Below are 6,388 nucleotides of genomic sequence, written 5' to 3'. Positions count from 1 at the left end.
AATAGGCCTTCGAGAGGTCTATGATCGAGAAATATCGAGCCTTTTCTATTCTACCAAGAATCAACTGCATATCCGGAAAAGGATACGCCTCCTTCTTCGTTACTTCATTAATCCGACGGCAATCGAGGCACAGTCTCCATTCACCAGAGGATTTTTTAACTGGTAATAGAGGATTACACCAATCCGATGTAGATTCCTCTATTACATCCAGTTCTTTCATTCTTCGGATTTCTTTTTCCATTTCCCTCTCTATGGCCGGTGACCACCGATACCTAGGGGGTCTCTTGGGCTTCTCCCCTTCCAGAATATCGATTCGATGTTGCAAAATGGTAGTTCTGCCTAGCTTCCCGTCTCCCTTCAAGGTTTCAATAATTTTGAGGAGCTGCTTCCGCTCTTTAGGTTGTAATTCGTGTTCTGTGAGTACTTCAGAGGTTTCTACATGTTTCGGTTCTTCTACTGATGGGAGATCTAAGCTGGAATCCTCAGTTTCTCGAGATTCCACTATACGGGAGGACTCTTCTAGTATTAAGTTAATTTCCACGCCTTCGCCAAAATATTGGTCTATACAATTCAAACTTACATTATCTGAAATGATACAATTTGTCTCCAATCGCGTGAGTGTACCATTGTTTTCGCAAGCTGGAGTTATTTTGAACGTTTTCCAAAAATCGTTCCCTAGAATCAGTTTTTTAGCTAGATTGGGAACATATAATGTGGGTATTACATTCGTTATTCCCCTAAAAGTATAGGGTATGTAAACAAGTCTGGCACATTCGTGTGGAGTCCCATCCGCGGTTCTGATTTGTAGGTTCGTTGGTTCTTCTTGGAAGTTATGTTTGGACAGTAGATTTGGATCGCTAACAATACTTGCAGCCGCCCCAGAGTCTAAAAGTCCCTTGACATCGGTTCCAAGGATATTGACGGTAATGTAAGGACATCTGTTCTCTTTCGTTTGGATAGCCATAACTGATGGAAATTTTTTGTATGCACGCGGAAAGGGAGTCGCATCCGAACTATTGGAAGGGTTGCTCCCTAATTCCCTTCCGCCTATTCGTTTTTTGTACCAAGTTGAGCACCTCGATGGTTGTTAGTGCAATTATTCGCAACCACATCCGGTTGGCCACAAATATGGCAAAACAGTCTCTTACTTTTGGAACAATCCCTCCAGTAATGTCCAAATTGCCTGCAATTCCAACACAAAATAGGATTAGCGGGAGCAACTCTGGAGGAGCTATCTGCCTGGGCCTCGGTACTACTTTCCGTTACGATGGGCTGCCTTGGCTTATTCCTGATTATAGCGTTGATTTCTGGGTCGTCTTGACCAGGAACGCCGTCCCAGTTCTCCTCATCCAGGCAGTGTACCTGGTACGGTCGAGGGCGCTGTGTATACGATCGGTAGACCGATTTGTCCAACTCGTAGCAGAGATTACATAAGGTCTCAATGTTAATTCCTTCGGTGTCGATGAAGGCCAGGTGGGGTCGATACCAGTCACGCATGTTATCGAGCAAAATTCCTTTCCTGGTCTTCTCCGTCATTTTCTTAGACAATTGCTGACACAACCGTTCTATCTCTCCCATGAAAGTGACGAACGTTTCGTTTGGCAATTGTTTTCGCTCTCGGATCTCCCGTTCGATGACCTTGTCCTTATTGGGCACTTCGAAACGGAGTCTCAAATGGTACTTCAACGTATCCCAAGTTGCAAACTTGTGGCTGAAGGTATAATACCAGATTTCAGCTACTGATTCTGGCCGGAACAGAAAGTTTGCTTTACTAAGCAGCTCCATCTCCGAGACCTGATTATTACGCGCTAATACGTCGACTCTCTTCAGGAATTCCTCGACGGACATACCTTTTGGGTCTCCGCTGAACCTAATTGGCCACTTATTAATTGGGATTCGGTTCTGGAACATTCGGGGGTCCACACCTACGTTTACTGCGGCATTGTATGGTGGATGAACTCCCGCAGACGGGTTCTGAGGTATTGGCGGTGGTCGGATTTCCCTTTCGATTCGTGTTACCGGTGTTGAAGTTGCATTATGAATACGGTAGCTTGGTATTTCAGTTGGACCTTGTCGAGTACTGGCATTTCCGACTAATGAAGCTCTTTGTTCTAGCGGTTCTCTCTGGGATGCTGTACTTGGATTTGGATTCTGAGGAACGTTCTCTACGCGCCTTCCTCCAGCTTGTGAAATCCTACTCTGGAATTCCTGCATTCCTTGGGCAATTCGGATCATTATTCCTTCCATTTGGTTAGTCAAAACGTCTTCGACTATTCGACTTACCTCAGCTCGAAGCCTTATGCTTTCCGTAATTGTCGGGGTCACAGGACTCTCGTTAGGTGGTTCTGCTGTCTGAGGAGGTATCTGTTGATCGAGAATGCGCTGGAAGTTTTGTGTTGACTGAAATTGCGCAGTGGATTGAGGTGGAACAGAATGATTCGACGGCCCTTCTGTTGCAAGATTATTTCCTGGCACGGATTGCGATGCCCTTGGATGATGGAGCGTATCCTCAAATCCGAAGTTGAAGTCCAAAAGTGGTGGAGTTGGGAATTCCGGCTCATTAGACACCACTTCGACCCCTAATTCTTCTGTAGGTGGAGGTATTATGGCTGGGAGGTTCGCTGCTGCTCCTTCTTCATAGGGAACCGATGTGATCCCTTGTGATTGGTGGCTGCTAAATGCTGCGTTGGTGAGACCAGGCGATCCGGAGCTCAGGCTCGACTGAAAAGCGACTCGAGGACGATTTAATCCACCCAAGAATGTCGTGGTGCTCCCGGCTAAATTTGATTTAACCACGGTCGTGATTCCTGATGAACGAGCAACGCCTGGGGGTGGAGGAAATTCCAATGTCGGGTCTCTGGGAATTCTTACTGTCCCTGTTTGGGCGGCCGTTCTCTCGTCTACCATGACCGGTGTGCGGTCGTCTGGACTTCCGAAATGATCAAAAAGAAAATCGATTTCCTCCAACAAGTCTTCCTTAATCTTCTCCTGATCCGCATTGATGGCATTCAGTCGTAACACTCTCAAACGAATATGCCGTAAACGAGATATCAAGTATTGTCTTACCCCCTGCATTTCAAACTCTTGTCTTATGGTGATCAGTTTCACTTGAATCACCGCAAGCTCGTCCAAAATAGTTTTCTTGGAATGAATCATTTTCGGGCTACGAATTTCATCTAATTGAATAGTGCGTAGCATTCCTCGTTGGTCAACTAAGGGAGCTCGGGACATATTCACCCCTCGAAGCTCTAGCTCGTATTGAACTTCATCGGGTAGAAGGTCATTGGGGTTTATATAGGTCCCTAAACCAATTTGATTGCTCGCGTAAGCCATAATGGGTGAATTCAGATATAGGTCAGTTCAATATTTAATTATATAATAGAGGAAATAGAAAAAATCTTGAATTTGCTTCAATACAAAACAGAGCAATTCATCCACAGTAAATAAAAAAAAATCCAAATTCAGCTGAAAATGTTAACAATAGCTCAAATTAATGTAATCTTACTTTATTTCAGATAACTTCATCCAATCTAATTTGAATGAAAACTAAATCTACAAAACCGATCTATCTTCTAGGCTTCTGTGAGTATTGATCCTTATGCTATGGTTCTTAGAAAAATCGCAACTGAAGGAAAAAGAATTTCAACTAATTTTTCCGAACTTATGAACAAAATCGAAAAGTACTATCGAGCTTAAAATTGGTTCCTAAATTGGTTCGCGCGCCCTATTTTTCTCGGGGCCCCACGTTGGGCGCCAAAATGTAACGGTTGCCACGGTCCCTTGGCCAGAATATCAGGAAAAACTAAATCCACTTACGCGCCAAGCAAGTAGGCGAAATCTACTTGCATGTGGACCAGCAAGGTTTTTACCCGGTGAGACTCCTCAAGGCGAGTCGTTTTCAAATTTAACTGATTTCCGAACCAAACGTATCGCAACTTACCGTTCAAACCTTATACACGCTAACAACCCAAACCAAAATAAGATCAACTGAAAACCCGCGTCATAGTCAAACTCATTTAAACTTTCTCGACACCTGACAGGGCTTCTAGGGTTCAATAGATTAACAGCAGAAATCTAAGTAGTTCATAAAAAAAACGTGTATTCCAATGTTATTAAATCTCTGAATGTGCAGTCTTGAATTTCTAAATGCCTACGCTAATGTGCTTCTTAATTTTCTATTTGAATAATATTTTATGCGAACGATTATTATCAGCCTTACATCTAATGTTCTGACCTGCTTTTGGGCCTTCCCTGGCCACTCGGGCGGCTGGGGCCGCTGGTAATATCCGGTTGGAGACCTTACCGTGGTGTGTATGGTGATGGTGTCAATTGCTCACACCCGATGATGCTGGCTTGAGTAGTGATGAAACGCCTTAGCCGACGAGGGTCCTGCGCACGACGCTGATTGCAGTGCCGACGGTAAGGGTGAGCACTCACAGCACGAGGTTTGATGGTGTGGGGAGCGGTTACACGCTCGTATCCGCATGCGTGTGGTAGTAGAGTGGTAGAGGGTGGAATAGGTTCACCCCTCACGTGGTGATCGTGCGTACCGTGCATTCACGTGAATCTGTCCACCCAGAAGATTCCCTTCGATGTCAGCAGAGGAGTGGAAGTCTCCGTGCTGGCCCTAGAGTGCGCGAGGGTCGGATGCTGGCTCGACGACGAGGACGGGCCTACAAGCCGCCGGGCTTCGGATCCGTCCCTAGGGTAGCTAGGCTGGTTGCTGACCCCTACACCCTGACACCTTCGCTTGAAGGAATATGGTGTCCTTCAAGGAATGAAACACAATAGAAATCGTTCGCATTACAATTTGTTCACTGCACATGTTAGCACATAGGATCAGGTCACAAAATTTACCTTTGACTCCGAGGGAATACTGCACAAGTTGTTATTTGAACAACTTTAATTTTCTAGTGTCTGTTCACCTAGGCTATGGTCTGGAAGTCAACTAGTTAGCACATTTTATCGCGTTTACTTCTTCTACATACTCACATTTTTAAAATAGACACTATCGCAAGGGCCATTAGTTTAAGTTCAATACACTAACAATTCTTGAGCTAAAATATAACAATAAATTAGTTTCACATCACTTTTTTTACTAGTTTCATCTTTACCTTAACCACTACTATAACTTTTTTTCTTTTAGGTATACTGGGTATTATTTCTGCCTCCACTTATGGTTTTTTTTCGACTTTCTAGCTTGCCGATCAGAATTGGAATGAGTTTGACCACGATACCCCGACGCTATGCATTGTCGTACCGAAGCTAAATCTTTTGTTTCAGCGATTAACGGCTCATCACTTGTTTTTTTTAACTGATGATCCAACTGATAATCGCTCTAGGTGATGAGGAGTAAACAAAATTGTTGCCACACGTGAGATTTTGAATTTGATGGTTCCATCACCCACCACTAGGGCACTCGTGTCGGTAAAGAGATGCTATAATAACCCTTGCTTGTCCATTGCGTAGATTTCTTAATATACTTGTATGGTGTAACTGAATTAGTATTAACTAAAATTATGGACTAGTTCTTGTAACCACGTTACACAATAAAAAGATAAGGACACCGTCTTCAGCCATTTAGCTGCACGGAATGTAACTTAACACTAGACAATGGATAAGGATGCTCCAGTGGCACAGTTGAGAAACATTCCTGACGAAAAGTTTCAATGGCTGAAGCGGGAATCGAACCCACACCCAATGACACGATGCGCTTAAATGCCTAACGACACTAACCGCACGGCCACGAGGCCCACAATATTTTATTTTATTTTATTTCACGGCCAGCGCTTTCTTTTGAGGGCATAAAAGCGATCCACAAATCAGTTAGGCTGTATTGTAAGTAATTTATTATAGATTACTTTTCCGCAAAACAAAGCACTAACTCGTCATTTAATCTTTTCATCGAACGAATTGGTACGCTCTTAAGTTCATTTGGTGCTTAAACTTGGTGATTTTATTAAATTTATTTCTATTGGCAGACGAAAATATCAGACTCGCCCTTATTTCATGTCATTCCATTCGTTGTTTCGCACCCGTCAACAACGAAACAAAATTCCGATCTGCCATAGTGAAAAATTGTGCCGGCAGCGGTGGATGGCCCCATTGTTTACGTTGAAAGTAGGTACGTGAAAATTGCGTTATCTGTCACTTCGCGGGGGGGTTGTTTTCAACCTTCGAAACCTAAACAGAACTTACGGCGTTCCGTTACATGAAGAGAAAAAAACGACGTAAGCACGAATCAAATTAATACACTACTTGAGTTGATTTTACACTGGTTCAAAAACGTCGCAAGAAGTTGAATTAAACGGTGTATAATTTAGTCATTATTTGTTTAGTAGATTCTGTAGATTTCAGAAGAACCAAAAATATCTTAGATTCACGTTTT

The sequence above is a fragment of the Aedes aegypti genome, chromosome 2 (genome assembly GCF_002204515.2).
Source record: "Aedes aegypti strain LVP_AGWG chromosome 2, AaegL5.0 Primary Assembly, whole genome shotgun sequence".
NCBI classification, from domain to species: Eukaryota; Metazoa; Arthropoda; class Insecta; order Diptera; family Culicidae; genus Aedes; species Aedes aegypti.
This window is presented reverse-complemented; position numbering follows the sequence as displayed.